We start from the raw sequence: 16,921 nt of genomic DNA on the forward strand, positions 1-16,921 counted from the left end.
TAGAGATGAATTTAGAGATGGAGTTATGGCTGTGATACCTCTTGGCAGATTTTTTCATGAGTTTCTCTAAGAAGTGTATATTTGTCCATGTCTACTTAGTTTTAAAATTTCAGTGCAAATTCCATTATAAATAATTTGATTTGGAAAGCTTTTACCATGAAAAGAGCTAGCTTGTTTCACCTCTAAAATGTGAAGCAATGCTTATAAAGCTAACAGGTTTGCGTTATTTTACAGCATGTATTTATTCAGAGGAGAATATTATAAACTTTTGATTTGCTGTAGTTATCTGAAATCAAATTTTCTAGGCATTATAAATAATAAACATTTTTTATTTCATGCATGCTGGGCAACTTATTTTGCAAAATGTTTTAATAGGTATATAGGTAAATGAACAGGTATTTAACTGGTCATTGGTAAATCTAGCACTGCGGTTGCTGAGGTCTGTTCTGGCATTTCATGTTGCTTTTGGTTACATTGATAAAGAATTTAAAAAACAAACAAAAACAACAACAAAACCCCCAAAACAAACAAACAAACACCCCAACAAACAAACACCCCACCTCCAAGATCGACACAAGGTTGTTGTTCTGCGCTGAGCAGACAAAGGTCAGGAGAATTGACTATAAGTATTGTCTGCCAGAAAGGATGTGATAACTGTCCTTTAGTGAGGTTAATGGCTTTTTCTTTTGGAGTTAAATTGCTTGCTTTTCGACCAGAGCCACGTTAAGAATTGTGGTGGACATACTGTAGAAAAGGATGTTTGCATTATAGTGGAATTTTGTAAATAACATTCATGTTAAATCCATATTTTTCTAACACACAGAAATATGAATACTTTTAAAAAGTGTAAATCACCTACATGAACACCTTTAAATATTTAGGACTAAGTCACTGTCTTTGGGTGACTATACACTGTTTCCTGTCTGGTCAAAAATTGGATAGTGGGAATCTGAATAAACCCATTTATTCTGGTTATTATTAACTTTTTATTTTTAAGATTATACTCACATTTTCTGGTCAGGTTCCAGTGTCAGACAAAATAATGAAACCTCTAATATTTATTTTATTTGAGAGTATGATGAGACATAGTTGATGTCTACTGTCACTAGACCTGAACAGACAGCTTCACATCCAAGCTTGGATACTTGGATGAATCTGTACAAGTGTTAGTTTGTTAATTATGGAACATGCTTTCTTTCTCAGATCTTCTAGTCTCATTCTCTTTGAAATTTTTTTGATAAGTGATGAAATCTATTACGAAGTGGCAGAAAACTTAATAGAATATCTGCAGCGGAGAAAATTTAATACTAACGTAAGTACAGCCTGAAACCTTTCTGGAGGAAGAGGGAAGGAATTTGCTACTGTGATGACAGCCCATTGAAAGGCTTTGATCTATGTCATAAGAAATGTCTTGAGATAAGTCTAATTGACAAAATAAAATTCTCATTCTCCACCCACTTTTTTTGGTAGTAGTATCGGCCTTAACATGTGAGTATCTATTTTCTTCAATTATAATAAGCCTTGCAGTTAACAGAAAACAAAAAAAAATCTTGATTACCTTTCAAGAGCGGATAACAAGTCCATTGAACTCATGCATTTAAATGGATACTGGGAGCTCATAACTTGCACTGTATTTTAATTCCTAATATTTTTTTTTTTTTTACTATAGGAATATTTTCAACCTAAGCAGTGAAAATTATTTGAGGCAGACTTTGCCACCTCTCAGCTGATGCACAGTGTGCACTCTATGGAGTGGTTTATCTGCAGCATTGTACCAGCCAAGCCAAGGCTGGACCAGACAGCACAGCGTGAACCCTGCAGGTGCTTAACCACTAAACCCTCTGCTGAGCAACGTAGTCACTTGTGTGCTACAGTTGTACTCCGAATTTACAACAGCATGCTCTTCTCCAAGTCGCCTTACAGAATCTAAGCAGAATAAATATATATTTTTAACCATCTGTTCCAATTTCCTGTTGGGGCCTCCTGAGACAGTATGAAGCGGGGTTTCTGTGTGTGCTTTCTGAGCTGTGCCTTAAATACTCTGAGGCTCAGTTTTTGTTACTTGCAGAGGGGTTTACTTTTAAAGCTTGATGAGTCTGTGGGTTTTCTGGATGTCTGTTTAATTAGACAGGCCTTGGGAAATCTTGTTGAAAAGGAAAAAGTTGTACTGGGGAAGAAAAATATAGTGAATATCCTGAGGGTAGGTAGACAGGAGAAATGGGGGTGACAATGAAAAAAAAAATTAAAAAAAGAAAAAAGAAAAAGTCTGTGAGAAGGAGAGAAAGGGGAGGGAAAGATGCAAGCTATTAATGAAACAAACTTTACTGTACTTTGTTCACATCATTGGAATAAGAGACCTCAGTGTGGCAATTGTATGAAGATTCAGAATATCTTCTGCTGTAGCTTTTTTGAACTTTATGAACATGCAGCAAAGCTACAACAAATCCCTGTCTAGGTTTCTTTAGGATGGCTTATCAAGCTCAGATGAATACATAAGTGTAGCAACATGTAACAGTTATACTTCTCTCTGTGTTTGAGGAAGCTGGTGATATTTTATGACTGTCCATCTACTATTCATCGGTTTCTTTCCCTAAAAATATAATTTTATTGAAACAAGACATAATGCACAATGACTTAGATATCTGCTTCTCTAGACTCAATTGCATTCAGAATGAAGGACCAACATAAATTTTGCTGGTTGCTCTGTCTCACGGCAGCGTAATCCTACCGATGCTCAAGTTTCAGCAGCCCGGGCAGGTTTCATTCACCTCACCGTGCTTTCCTTGCCCAGGAGTCCACAGTGCCTTCTGCCCAGATCACTGTCGTCTCTGCTAAAACACATTTCCATATCTTCTATTATACTTGCATCTTTTGTTACTAAAACACTTTTGTACACAATCTGCTCTTCTTATTATGCACGAGTAGAACTTTTTTCCTTTTTTATTTTTCCCCCTCTCCAGGATAGTGATTATGTGATTGCCCATTATTTACAGCTTGCAGACACCAAATACCAGCAGCAAGGATGAACCTCATTTTCTTGTTCCTTGCTGTACGTTAGTGGGCAAGTGAATGTGCTTAATTATCTGAGCTAATAGAAGCTATGCCAGGTTGTTAGACATGGAAGGCTGCTTAATACCAGTTTTGTCCCCACCAGGGATCTCCGAAGACCTCGTTGCCTGGATACGCTGAGCCCATGGTACCTCAATGGGCTCTGGCAGGGTCTGGATGTTTGCAGGGGAACTCTCTGGATCTTCAATTGCTCAGAGAAGTTGGTGATACTCTGTGCTTCCTTCTTCATCCATGCCTTAGGAGATAAGGAGAAGGGTGGTTTTTAATTTTATTTTATAAATTTTTTTAAGTTCCTTTTCCCTCCTTTCTCCCTTATTCTTTCATATCTGTGATGCACTTGTCACTGTTCTGGTGGTTTATGAATACTATTTTAGGATGGATCCATTTATTTCTTTTGCGTGTTAATGTATGCAGTGTATCAAATTAACATGCATCCTATTAAAATCCCTTAAAGTGAAATTGTTTCACTTTTTCTTTGAACTTCATTTGATATGCCAAACACATTTTAAAAAATGCATGAATCTGAATGAATTCTTCCCCCTTGACCAAGTCTGATTTCCTGCTGAAATTTGAATACTGTATACTGGAGCTATCCACAGATTCTTTTGACAGCTTGACTACATTTCCAGATGGTGTGTAATCACCATTCCTTTTTAAATCTGTTTTTATAATGGTGATAATTAAGAATTATTTTCTAGGACTGAATAGTCTGTAAACTGAAATTGAAAATGGTCAAGAAAGTAGCTGGCAACAAAGGGCTGAGCTAAAATTTATTTCAGTATGATAGGATCATGATTGCACCCTACTTTTAAATGAAATGCTATTGTGCTAATTGTTGCACAAGGGAACAAAATAGCTCAGCTTTGGATGTTTTCTGTGACAGAAAAGGGGCAGAGGTAATATATTTCTGGTTTGGTAAATTCTTGATCAGATCAAGCTCACTACCTAGGAAATGCTACTTTCAACAGTAAAGCCTCTTTATATATACATGGTGTAGTGCTATACATGCAAAAGTATTTCAAATAACTAAGTTTAATAGTCAGATTCTTCTGAAAATGAAGTACATGACTATAGGCTCAATCCATATGCCAGATGAGTGACTGAACTTTGTTTATCTCATGCTTTCTACATATTTATGCCAAACATCATATTTATTCAGAATCACAGTTATTAGTTATAGAGCTGTAATTAGCCATTGTATTTAATTGCACACCATTATTTCCATGTACTTACCTAATTAAAGTAGTTAACTTGTATGCATAAAAGTGTAATGCTGTAATGAGAAAATACTATACTGTGGGATAGCTGTCTGTTCTTGTCTGAAATCACTGCCATTGTTGGTTTCAGCAGCAAGCCTTGTACGCAGTAACATATACTGGTTGATAAGGAAAAAACTTCAGTGATTTGAAATGCTTCACTTTAGTTGCAGATAGTACTGGGGTTGTGCCAGTAGGAGGGAGGTGACTTAAAAACATCGCATTTTTAGTCTAGGTAGTTTAATCATTTCAGCAGGACAAATTCTTCTAGTCCCAGAACTGGTAATTTAACAGGTTGACTTCTGTCTTTTGATATATATATTCCCAGTGACCCTTGTAATCATTGTAGTCTTCAAGGTTGTTCAGTTGTAGCATGATTTCTTCTGCTTTTCATAAAATTTAAAAAATCTCATTGGTTGATAATTGCTTCCTAAATATTTGGCTTAAGAATTATCCACTTAAAGTGAGTTGGATACATTATAATGTATCGTGCTGTTTCTGTTGTCTGATTAAACAAACACACAATTAATATTGATGCATGTAATCTCCTGGTCAAACTGTAACTGCTTCTGCAGTGTTCAAATTGACTGATAAACCCAGGTAAAAACCAGTAAAACTCAGTCACACAAACTGAAATGTGGTTGAAATGTAGCTCAGCTGAGCTACAAGTGCATTAAGAAATTGAAGGAAAAAGTAATGGGGTTTTTTCTCTTTTGGTACTGATCATTTAGCTCTAGTAATAGCTCTGGTGTCAAAGGAGGATCTTTGTAATTTGTATATCCACTCTTGAATGCTTAATTAAGAAATATATGCTTTAGCGATATGTACAGCCCATTTCCTGGAAAAGGCATGAATTGCTGTAAAAGAAATATATTTGATAATTTTCCTGGGAAATGGTTCATACATTGATCTGATATACATACACTACTGATCTTTGAGAAGCCTTAGTGGGATTAAAGGGGAAAACACATTGTTTATAAGACTGTGAAAAATTTCACATCCTCCACTGGAAGAAGAGGGAAGACCTGAGTTGTTTTAAAAAAGTCTAAATCTGGCTTGAGTGAAACTATTAACGGAGAGTCTCTAGAGGGCAAGGGATGAACATAACTTGTTTGGGTGCCCAGGTTTTGGAATAGTTTTATTAATGATATCCTCTGCACAATTAGTAAATTAGTGGGATTGAACAAAGAGGGTTAAGCTAAAAAAAAAAAAGTGTTTGAGGCAGTAATGTTGTTCACTAAGTGCACTCATATTTTCTGTCACTAAATTGGAGTTGTATACTTTGCCAATATATGCTCACAGTTACGACAGTTTCTGCAGTAGGATCGCAAATGGAATTGGTGGGTCACTCTTGTCTACAAACATGGTTTTTCAGGCTGAATCATGGGAGAGATGTGAGAGGAGGAGGAGGAAGGAGAAAACAAATAGAAAGGGTATGCATTGTCTTCAGCATGGGCTTTCTAGAAATGTTCTGTCTGCTGTTAATACTTAAAAAAAAAATCTGCTACTATTTAAACAGTTATTGAAGCTGGTAAATCGTCGTAATCAAAACAAGCTAAGAAAACTCATTGTGAACCAAGCAGTGCTTTTGGCATAATAACTATAAATCTATCCCAAAGTTACTTTTTACTTTTGTCTTTTTGTAGAACTTATCTGGTGAAACCTATTTTGTTCACTTTCATAATTCTTTGTTGGAGAGTTTCTAGCGTTCTGTTCGTTAGACTTCGGTCCACTGTGAAAGGCAAGAACATGGTGTAGAAAAGACACACAAACAAATAGGAGCAAACAGTCTGTATCATGCCTGAAATCCATACATAAGAAAATAATACCATTTGTCTGCTTAAAGAAATATAATCCCAGTGTAGCCCTGGAATATATGATCAGTTAACATCAAGCTTTGAATTTAACTTAATGGCTGATGAAGTATGAAGAAGGACTTCTAGTATGAAGGAAAGGCTAACTTCTGTTTCTCAAACTTCCTTTTAAATAGGCTCTGGATGAGTATGCTTTCTGCTTCAAGGAAAATTGACAATTTCAGATATGTTTGCTTAGGTGCACTAGAATACAAGATACATCAAATCTGTATTTTTAAGGGAGCACAAATATTAAATGAAATTACCTATCAAAACTATATTCATCTATTAAATCTTGGACTTTGTAAACATCATCATTGAAATTGCATGAGCAGGCATAATTTATTCCATTGATGGCTATGTATAAAGAATAACATAATTTGTAAATTACGGTATCATCCATTCTTTTTCCTCTTTTTTTTTCCTAACTCAGTATAATACCCTAAACTACGTCTAAAAGTAAGCATGTTTATAAAGTGTTTTGTTTTCCCAGAAGTTAATGTGAGTTCAGGAGCGGATGACCTGAGCCAAGTTTTATTAGTAAAGTTGAACTGATAAAGCACAAAGTATTCTTGAACTCTGAAGCACTTTGCAGCTGGAACTATCACAAGATTTCTCTTCTGACATTCAGTTCCATTTTTTTATCATCTTGACCTTGGGCTTTTCAGATTGTGTCTAGTGAATGGTACTGACTTTTTGATTTCATCCTTTCCCCAAGAAGGAAAGGAATAATTTATGATGTTTTTTTGATATGTGAGCATGTTTTCATTGTCATGCTTGGTGTATGTTACAGTGTCTTCAATCCACCAATGATACTTTCTTGCATTGATAAGTAAATATTGATGATTTGGATGTTCTTAACAAGGCAAACGTGTGTTTATTTCTCTTTCTCAAGCTGTGGCTAGAAGGTAAATATTGAAATTATATTAAATATGTATTGCACATAGACACGGAGTGTTTTGTGTATTCAAGGCATGGGAAAAATTATGGCATTTATAGTTACATCTGAGGTGGAAGATATGTGTAAATAATGCGTAACAGGAATGTTGTCAGTGGTCAGCTTTATTCCTGCACACTTAATTTTCAAGTGTTTACTACTCCCTTAAAGAGGGTAAGATAATATGCTTTCAAAATAAGCTATTGAACATAAAAAACTGCAAAGAAATCTTTGCATTGAAATCTTGAGAAATGTATACGTTTGTGTACAATCCTTATCTGATAATCTATAGTGAACCACAGTACAAGTAGCTTGCTTAGAGTTCAAAATTGAATAGAATTTCAGGCCTTTACTAAGACCAAAATGCATGCTATATCATCTAGTCTGCCCAATTGGTATAAAAACTCACACAATTCAGCAGATTTTGTGTTAAAATTTTATCACTAAAATCGAGTCCTGAATAAATTAATCTGCCTAATCTTGTTTCTGCTTTAGCTGTATGTATGATCTATGGCTGGTATGTTAAAAAAAAAAAAAAATTAAAAAAAATCACATTGTCCTCTAAATATTCAGGCCCTGATCCTTAAAAGACCTATGAATGTGCTTAATTTTAGCAAAATGAGGGTCCCAATGGCCCTTTAGTTGTCTAATGAAGTGCTCAAAAGTAAGCAAGCATGCGTAATAATCTTTGTTAGAAACTGGGCGTAAGGAAGTCATAAAAATGGCAGTAATGTCCAAGAGAGTTAAGTATCTTTTCAAATTGCTATACCAGAAGGGGTAAATTTAGCAGAAAATAAATTACAGTCATGATTAGGGAATGGCTGCAGACTTAATTAGCTTGTTTTTAATGTTGTATATATATCAGAAAACACTTTCAATGTCATATTACAAAAGAAAATATGAATCTAGGAAGAAATTAGCTAGTGAATGGGCTTTTTTAGAGTGTTTTTAGAGTTTTAAATCAAGGAGGGACCTATTGCTCATAAATTGTAGGCATATTTGCATAGAACACTTGGTGTACGAAAAATGTCATAAAGTACTTGCAAAACTTACACTGAATGCATGATGAATTTTATGGCAATTTGTAAGTAAATCTGTTAATTAGTCTGTGTAGAAATTAATTTAAAACTATAATCTTTAAAGAAATCTAGCATGTGTGTTGGTTTCTCCTCGGTCCTGTATGATTTTCCTAATGGATTAACAGACACTTTGTACTTCGTACTTCCTATGCGGTTCCAATTAAAATATTGTGAATAGACTACAATGGAAATTATTAATAGCTAATCAAGATAATTTATTAGCAATCATACTTAATTGTGGAAGATTTATATAGGCTATGGGAAGTGTCAAAACGATACTTCTGTTTTTTCCAAAGTGGGGCCTTTGAGACCTCGGGGATAACTCAAGTGATGGCTATTACTCGGCCACGTTTGTATTTATGCGTACAATTTATATGCAGCAGCCGTAACGGTGGCAGTGGGTCTATAGGCAGACAGTACGTAACAGTGTGCCTGCGACCTGTAGCGGCAGACTGCGCCGCCTGTCCTTTCCTGCGCTGTGTATGGACGTGCACTGTCTTCGCAGTAAGGACGGGAAAAACATTTCTGTCATGGTCCTGCTAGCTAAGGGAGCAAGTGGGCAGGATTGTCAAGTCTCTTCCTGAAGGCTTTCTTGTCCTATATTCCTCTCCCCACTCAAAGAAGAAAAAACAAACAAACAAAACACCTAACCAAAAAATCAACCCCCACAAAAAACCCTCCCCAAACAAATCATGTCTCCTCTTTTAAGCCTATTTCAAATCAATGGGCAGATCAAAATAACACTGGTCCTGCTTAACTTGCTGGTACCTGTCGGCAGATGAGGACTGTCCCAGGGTGAGGAGGAGTCAGCCGGTGAGTCTTCTGCACTGCTGACAGGCTGCGTAGACATCCTTAAACACGGCCACTTTGTGTATGCGCCCGGATGGTGGAAGCTCTTTCCGTCTGATGCGATGGTGTGCAGCCTGATGAGGTCTGAACCCGCTGTGTGGGCAGTCCTGGTGGCGTGGCACGACGCGGCTCTGCCACTGGGCTCTCCCTGCTCTAGGACGAGTCTTCCCTGCACCACGGAGCAGGACGAGGGTTCCCTGCCCGAAATGTCAGTGCTGCACGTGTGTGCTCAGCATTGTGTGAAGCTGCCAAACCAAAGGATGAGGTTGTCTCCCTTCCAGTCCGGGAGGGCAGCGTCTTGACCCTGCTCGAGAATGAAACCATCTGTCTGGAAATACCACCTTCTGGGAGAGCCCTATTTAGTGTTCATAGATGTTTTTAACTTCTACTCAGCTAATTAAATGGCAAGACCAAAACTGCTTAAATTGGGTTATTTTTAGCATTTAAATACCAAGGATGTTACAGTTATGCCACAGACAATCATTACAACTAAACTGAAACATAAAGTAACTTTTTAGGAACATTTGAACAGTTCTTATGTGTAGAAGAGAGGATACTGTGGCAATATGGAGAAAAAAAAAAACAACAAAGAAGAAATTATTTTAAATATAAATTAATCTATTGCAGGCTGATAAACATTGAAACCACTAGGCTGTGTTTATTTGTTTCTAGCATGCAGTTGCTATAAAGAAAAGGTGGCTCAGCATCTCAGCTCTCTATTTTTTTACCTTAACTTGCATTTTTTTCTAGTATTATCCAAGTTTTTAATTTCATAGATCTTTTCCCATGAAAAAGACTTGAACAATTGTATCATTGTTCTTTAGTAAATTTAAGAGATATCTTCTATTCAGAGCCAAACCCAGCTGATGGCTATTTAAATCAGTTTCAATATACAGTGCTTCATTTACAGTTCTAATTCAAAATTGTTCTAAGCGTTGAGTCTATTTGATGAATGGAGTCATGCAATGGTCTCTACCCCCACCCCCCCCCGATCTTCTCAAAATGTAGGTAAAACAAATGCAGACTGTACATAATTTAATATTTCAGTTCATATAGCAGTAAAACCATAAATAATTTAATTTCTGTATGCATTTACCTATTCTAGTTTTCCTCCTAGTTAGTGTTCTTCTACTTATCTACTTATCTATTCTGTGCAGGTGCTCTGCAAGTCATGAACATGCATACCATCTGCATAGGCCTTCATTTCCAAGAGCAAACTACTCCCAAGACTAGCTCTGATCAATTGATGGATTGATAATTGGTTTGCTGATCTGTGCCTCTAAAATGTATGTTGCCAGGATTCTTTTTGCAGTAGTTTCTTCCCCTAATAAAGGCAAAGGTTATAATGTAGACCATATACAAATATTACTCTATTTGCCCGTAACATACTTGTTAGCGTTGCAGCTGTTCACCTTCCTGCTTGAACTTTAGAACAGCCTCAGTAGTACCAATAAATCAGACTTCTTCAATTTGGAGTGACTTAAGTTAGGAAATGGAGTGATAGGGACTGATTTAGATAACTTCTCTCATCTTAAATGTCAGGTGATAGCAGTAAGGAGAAGACACTGGAGGATTATAGGAATTTAGTTAATATTGTCTAATTATGCACATAACTTGGGAGTGGCTGCAAAGTTTTGTTGAGCTCTATTCCCATCTCCTCTGACTAATTGTAGCAGTATCCTAGCCTGGAGAGTTTACCACAATGCAAATAGTGATGCTATTAATTCAGAGTTCATCGAAGTGTTAACTTGATAACAGGTCTCCTTTAAACACAGTTGACAAAAGCAACAAATTCTGTGAAGGCAAATGCTGCAAAACTAGTGAGAAACATGCCTCTCTCCCTTTTCACCTACAAAACAAAATTGTGCTGTAATTTCTTATGAGGGGTGGGGTGAGTGCATACATGCAGACACACACACATCTGTATTGTTAGTGAAGTTAAGGACAATTTTTGTATGCACATATATTAATCGTATTTTATTAAGATTATCTCTAAACACATAAGAAAAATGTATCTAGAATGAGGATTTTGCAAATTACTTCTCAAGCAGGCATGTGGAATTTTTCAGATAGCCTCTGATTAATTCTGTTGTCACCTGGAGTTTTATTGGTTTTGTGTCCTTTACATGTTTTTCTTTGTTTACCTTAGCATTTTAAAATTTTTCTTTTTCCTTAGCATTTTGTGTATTTTTATTGCATGTATAATGTTTAGTGACTAAAGCTAGGAGTCAGAGCAGAAAAAACAGCTGTGGGTCTCTAGTGAATTTTACAAAAAATTTACTGGGAAATAGTTCTCAGTGTCACAAATAGTGATCTCTTTTGACATCACTAAAATTTGTATGAAGTGCATGTTTTGGTGCAATATTTGTATCTTGAGTAATTACTACAGATAATTGGTCTGGGTGGTGTTTTGTTTTGGTTTTTTTTGTTGGCTTTTTTTTTCCCTCCTCTTTTAGCTTCAATCGGCAGACATTTTAAATTTCCACATAGCATGCTAACTGCTGAGGCTGATTAACGTGAAATTTGGCTCGCATCAATGAGCCAGATGAAAAAGGAACACAAAGTAAGTTTTATTTCTTATATTACAGTTATAATAATTTTCTACTGTAGATGTTCAGATGCTCTTTAACTTGAGAAAATCAGTAACCATCAGTATATAAGTTTAACAGCGGTCAATTCCATTTAACGACAATCTTGTTTTGAGTTAATGTTTTTGTTTTCAACAAAAAACAAGAACATTTTGTAGACATGGAGTTGATATACGATGTTTTGAATCAAAACCCAAGTTCCTGCATGTTCACAGATAATTAGGACACTGGCCTGGGACGTAGAAAGTAAAGATCTGAGTCCTGCTTGACTGAGCCAAAATAGTGGGTTTGATATAGATTCCTCTGAATTATTCATACAGACTGGATCTTGAGCCTCTTGCAGGCCAGATCAGCCCTTTAACCTGCAGGCTAGGCAAGCCTTTCTTTTCTTCTGATTCTTCAACCTTAGTATAAAGCACATTGGGCTCAGTAAATGACAAATGTTGGAATGTTTTTGGCTAGATAGAATGGCTGCTTTCAAAATAGCATGTGTAAGTGTTTTCATAGGTTTCACAGTACCTAAATGGCCTTTGTGTGAGATCACCTTCTGAGCTTAAAGTAACCACTTGAGCTGTTTAGGAGCCTCTGAGGGAAACATATAACTTTACTAGAACCGGCTGATATGCAGATCAACCTACAGTCTCTGTCCCAAAGAACAGGCATGTGCATTAGCAGTATGGCTTTCCTTGATAAATGCCTGAATCAGAGGAGAGATTTTTTTAGACGTTAGACCCATATTCCATGTGATAGGATTTATTAGACTGTGTACAGTTTCTCTCATTCTTACAGAGTTATCTAAGGGGTGATGCACATATGGAATATCTATAATGGACTGGGCTGGAATCCACGTGGTATCTCCTGCACAAAAAAATTTACAGCCCTTGTAGAAACACAACTTCTAGTTTTGGTGTCAACTGAAGTCTCTACTGAGGGATTAGTTGGCTTTAATTTCTGGGGCTAAGCTTAGGAGTTCATTAATTGGCAAGGAGCTGTATAAGGCTGGTCACTAAAAGGAAACTTTCTGCTGTAGAAAATTAATGAAGGAGAAATTATATTGCCCTGTCTTTTAATAAGTGAAATAGTCTTAGATAAATACCTCTGTTATAATTTTCTTGATATCGGGAAAGTCAGACTGCATTTATTTTAAGAGAAGTCCACGTGTGATGTTAGTGATTATTATTTATGCGTGCATGCATCTTTCATGCAAGAAGCTGTGCAATTCAGCAACTTCCATTTAATTAGTGATTGAAGTCCTTCCTAGAAGTGCTCTAAATAATTTTGGGTTTGATGTTGCTACAGGATGGACTATGTAGTTAGCAACGTTGCTGATCTGTATTCAGCTCCTATTATTTAGGTGCTTTCGTTCATAAAAGACTGACGTAAAGAGACAAAACCTCGGAGACAAAGATCACAGAGATGTTCAGAAAGGGCCCACTTCTGGTAGTTATCAAACTGGTACCAGAGAGAAGAGACTTAATTTTCCATTGGATTGGGACCAATCAGAAACTCAGTGTTTGCTTTGCACCCAGGTGCTGGTGGGTCCCAAAGCACCATGGTAGCTAGCATAATTAACCTGTGGATAATAAGGGAGGGGGTAGGAGTGAAGAACACAGAATATTAATTCTGCTGCAATTGGTATGGGTTCTAGCGTGCATTTAAGTTCTTCATTGTGGGAAGGAGGGAAATCAACTTTCACTTTTAAAAATTTGTCATGAACAAATTTTAAAGGAAAAATTTATATTTACCACTGTGTTACCAGCAATAACAAGCAACTGCAAAATGAAAAAAGTAGCCATAATGGAGAGGTAAATCTCTCTAAACATAACAAAAGCACTTTTTCCTATGAATTTGTGCATGAATAGTTTCCAGCCTGAGAATTGTTCAGTGAAGAAACTCCCAGGTAATTTTCAAATGTTGAAGACAGCAGAATGTCATGATCTTGTCATTGCTGAAGGCCTTCAGCAGATGTTGTCCGTCCCATATCGTGTCTGTGTCCCGTCCTCCCCAACCCTCTCCCTGATTACAGCAGTACTGGATTAAGCAATTAGGAAAACAACCCCCAAAATATGCATTCAATAATCAGTTTCAGATTATTCACTCAGATCTCATAAAAGTCAACCTTCTCATGTCAGTCTCTGCTTACGGACAAATAGCTCTCCCTGTGAATCAGCAATGTATGACTGTGAACCTAATGGCCAGTGAATGCAAATACTATGAAGATGACCATGCTGTAATGATTCCACCTACACTGAAAAATAAATTGATTTATGAAGAGGAATAAATTGGCTTAACAGCAGATATGGCACAAAGAGTAAACTGGCATTGTTACTTTCCATTATTCATTTGAAATTACTGATGCAATTAAATATCGCTTACTTCCCCTCCCCTGCCAGAAAACACTGTATAGGAAATAAAAATAATCATAGTCTGGCAAATGAGCTGAAAGTTCTTCCCTCATTATGCTCTCAGCATTATTTGGATCACAATGCATGTTTGCCACTTAAACACAGTGTTCAATTTCATATGCCTGCTGATTAACGCTGTCTTTTATATGCTAGGTACTTATATACACATGCCACTCACTCGTCCACATCCTGTCATTTATTTTAAATGCGTTTTAATTTTAGGAAGACCTTATTTTATGAAAACTATGAAACATAGTCCACCTAACAGAATTATGTGATTTATTTTTCTCTTAGAGGAGAATCACTTTGTACAATTTATCAGTTCCAAAAGAGATAAAACAATTTGGAGTAATTTTCCCCATAGAAATGTCTAAGGTGTTGAGCTCCAAATAGCAGGAACAGTTGGCTAATAAAGCAAGCTGAAGTTCAAGTACCTCTATGTCCTATCCCAATGTTTTAATTTCACCTCACTGAAGCCAACTAATTTTATTTTCACAGAACGTGTTATACAGCAAGCACTTTGCTCATTACCCATGTGACTTTAATACGGCAGAATACTCTGTCTGAGCTAAAACTAGCCAACACCCATATAACTGCTGACTAAATTAATCCTTAAAGGAAGGCAGTCGTGATATGTATCAGAAATTGAGTCATTTGTACTTTATGTAACTATAGAAAAGGAGGACCAGTATTTCTGCACTATTAACAGTTGCAGGTTTGCTTATTGTATTGGGTTTGCATAGGAAGGTTTTGGTAGCAGGGAGGCTGCAAGGGTGGCTTCTATGAGAAGCTGCTAGAAGCTTCCCCCATGTCCGATAAAGCCAATGACAGCCAGCTCCAAGACTGACCCATCGCTGGCCAAGGCTGAGCCCATCAGTGATGGTGGTAGCACCTCTGGGATAACGTAGTTAAGATTGGGGGTGGCAGGGGGGGGAGGGAAACAGGATGGAACACACTAGGAGCAACAGCAGCCAGAGAGAGGAGTGAGAATATGTGAGAGGAACAACTCTGCAGACACCAAGGTCAATGAAGAAGGAGGAGGAGGTGCTCCAGGCACCGGAGCAGAGATTCCCTTGTAGCCTGTGGAGAAGACCATGGTGAGGCAGGCTGTCCCCCTGCAGCCCATGGAGGATGATGGTGGAGCAGATATCCACATGCAGCCTGTGTAGGACCCCATGCTGGAGCAGGTGGATGCCCAAAGGAGGCTGTGACTTGTGGCTCCTGGCAGGACCTGTGGACCCGTGGAGAGAGGAGCCCACGCTGGAGCAGGTTTGCTGGCAGGACTTGTGACCCCATGGGGGACCCACGCTGGAGCAGTTGGTGAAGAGCTGCAGCCCATGGGAAGGATTCATGTTGGAGAAGTTGGTGGAGGACTGTCTCCTGTGGGAGGGACTCCACGCTGGAGTAGGGGAAGAGTGTGAGGAGTCCTCCCCCTGAGGAGGAAGCAGCGACAGACACAATGTGTGATGAACTGACCGCAATCCCCATTCCCTGTCCCCCTGCGCTGCTCAGGAGAAGAAGGTAGAGACTTTGGGAGAAGGGAGGGGTGGGGGGAAGGTGTTTTTAAGATTTGGTTTTACTTCTCATTACTCTAGTCTCACTTTATTCGTAATAGATTGAACTAGTTTCCCCAAGTCGAGTCTGTTTTGCCTGTGATGATAATTGGTGAGGGATCTCTGCCTGTCCTTGGCTCAACACAGAAGCCTTTCGTTATTTTTTCTCTCCCCTGTCCAGCTGAGGAGGGAAGTGATAGAGTGGCTTTGGTGGGCATCTGGCGACCAGCTAGGGTCAACCCACCACACTTATTTAAGCTATTTTTTTTATTTTTATGAGTTAAACATACTAACCTAAACTTTTTTAACCTCTTTATTTCTCTTTATTACTGCAGTCCATTCTTCCTAATTGGGAATCACTTTCTGCTCTGCTATGTAAACACACATCTTTGATTTTAATTTACTTCACTGAAATAAAAATTATGTGAAAATGATGCCCTTCTTTATAAGACTGAGAGGAGGGGGAATGTAAAACTTTTTTTTTTCCCCTAACATGACAATAAAACTCCAGTCTGAATCTTCACCTCCAGAGACGTGAAGCAGGTCTCTGCACAGTGGTGCCTGTGCCCAGTTTACCTTCAATTTAATGTCGTGCAGTAGAGCAAAGTGTTACTGAATTTATGCACAGGGATTTTCTGCAGCCTGTGCAGGACTGAATTTCATGCTGGACCCTGGATTACAGCACTGAGATGTGAACAGGCAGCAAGGGCAGGGCAGGATGCAGTGGGGGACGGGGGGACACCAGTGTGTGTGTGTGCGTGTGTGTCTGTGTGTATCTCCGGGATCCTCGGGGCACGAAGGGGCTGAATGCTAGCAGCTCCACCCTGCCCTGCTGTACCACGGTCCATGGATGGCCTCTGGAGGGTCTTGGAGTTTCTAGGTGTTGGAGTAATTCCTTTACTTCATCATACAGGAAACACCAGCAGGTAGAGGCAAACAGCTCTCATATAACAAGTATAGAGTCTTTAGTTGATCCTCATGGGAAGTTCTTTCAGTGAAGGTGTCTTAAATGTTTAAATTTGTGGAGTATGTCTTGCTCAAAATATATAAAGTGTCTCTTGGAATTATAGTATACGTCATATGACATGTGATTTCTTCTCAACTGAATGAAGACATACGCTCATATTTTTGCCTATTTAGCTATGCATACTCACCCATAACCTTCATCAAGGAGTTCTTTAAACTTCACACCATTTGAAATACCTTGAAGACGCTATTGAAATATTCTTATTTATACCTGCTCATAAGTTCAGTTTTACTTTTAGTGAATTAACAGGTTATCAAACCAGAATGCCAGTGGTTTTCCTCCTTTCTTGCTTCTGCTTATATTTC

The sequence above is a fragment of the Grus americana genome, chromosome 1 (genome assembly GCF_028858705.1).
Source record: "Grus americana isolate bGruAme1 chromosome 1, bGruAme1.mat, whole genome shotgun sequence".
In the NCBI taxonomy this organism is placed as follows: domain Eukaryota; kingdom Metazoa; phylum Chordata; class Aves; order Gruiformes; family Gruidae; genus Grus; species Grus americana.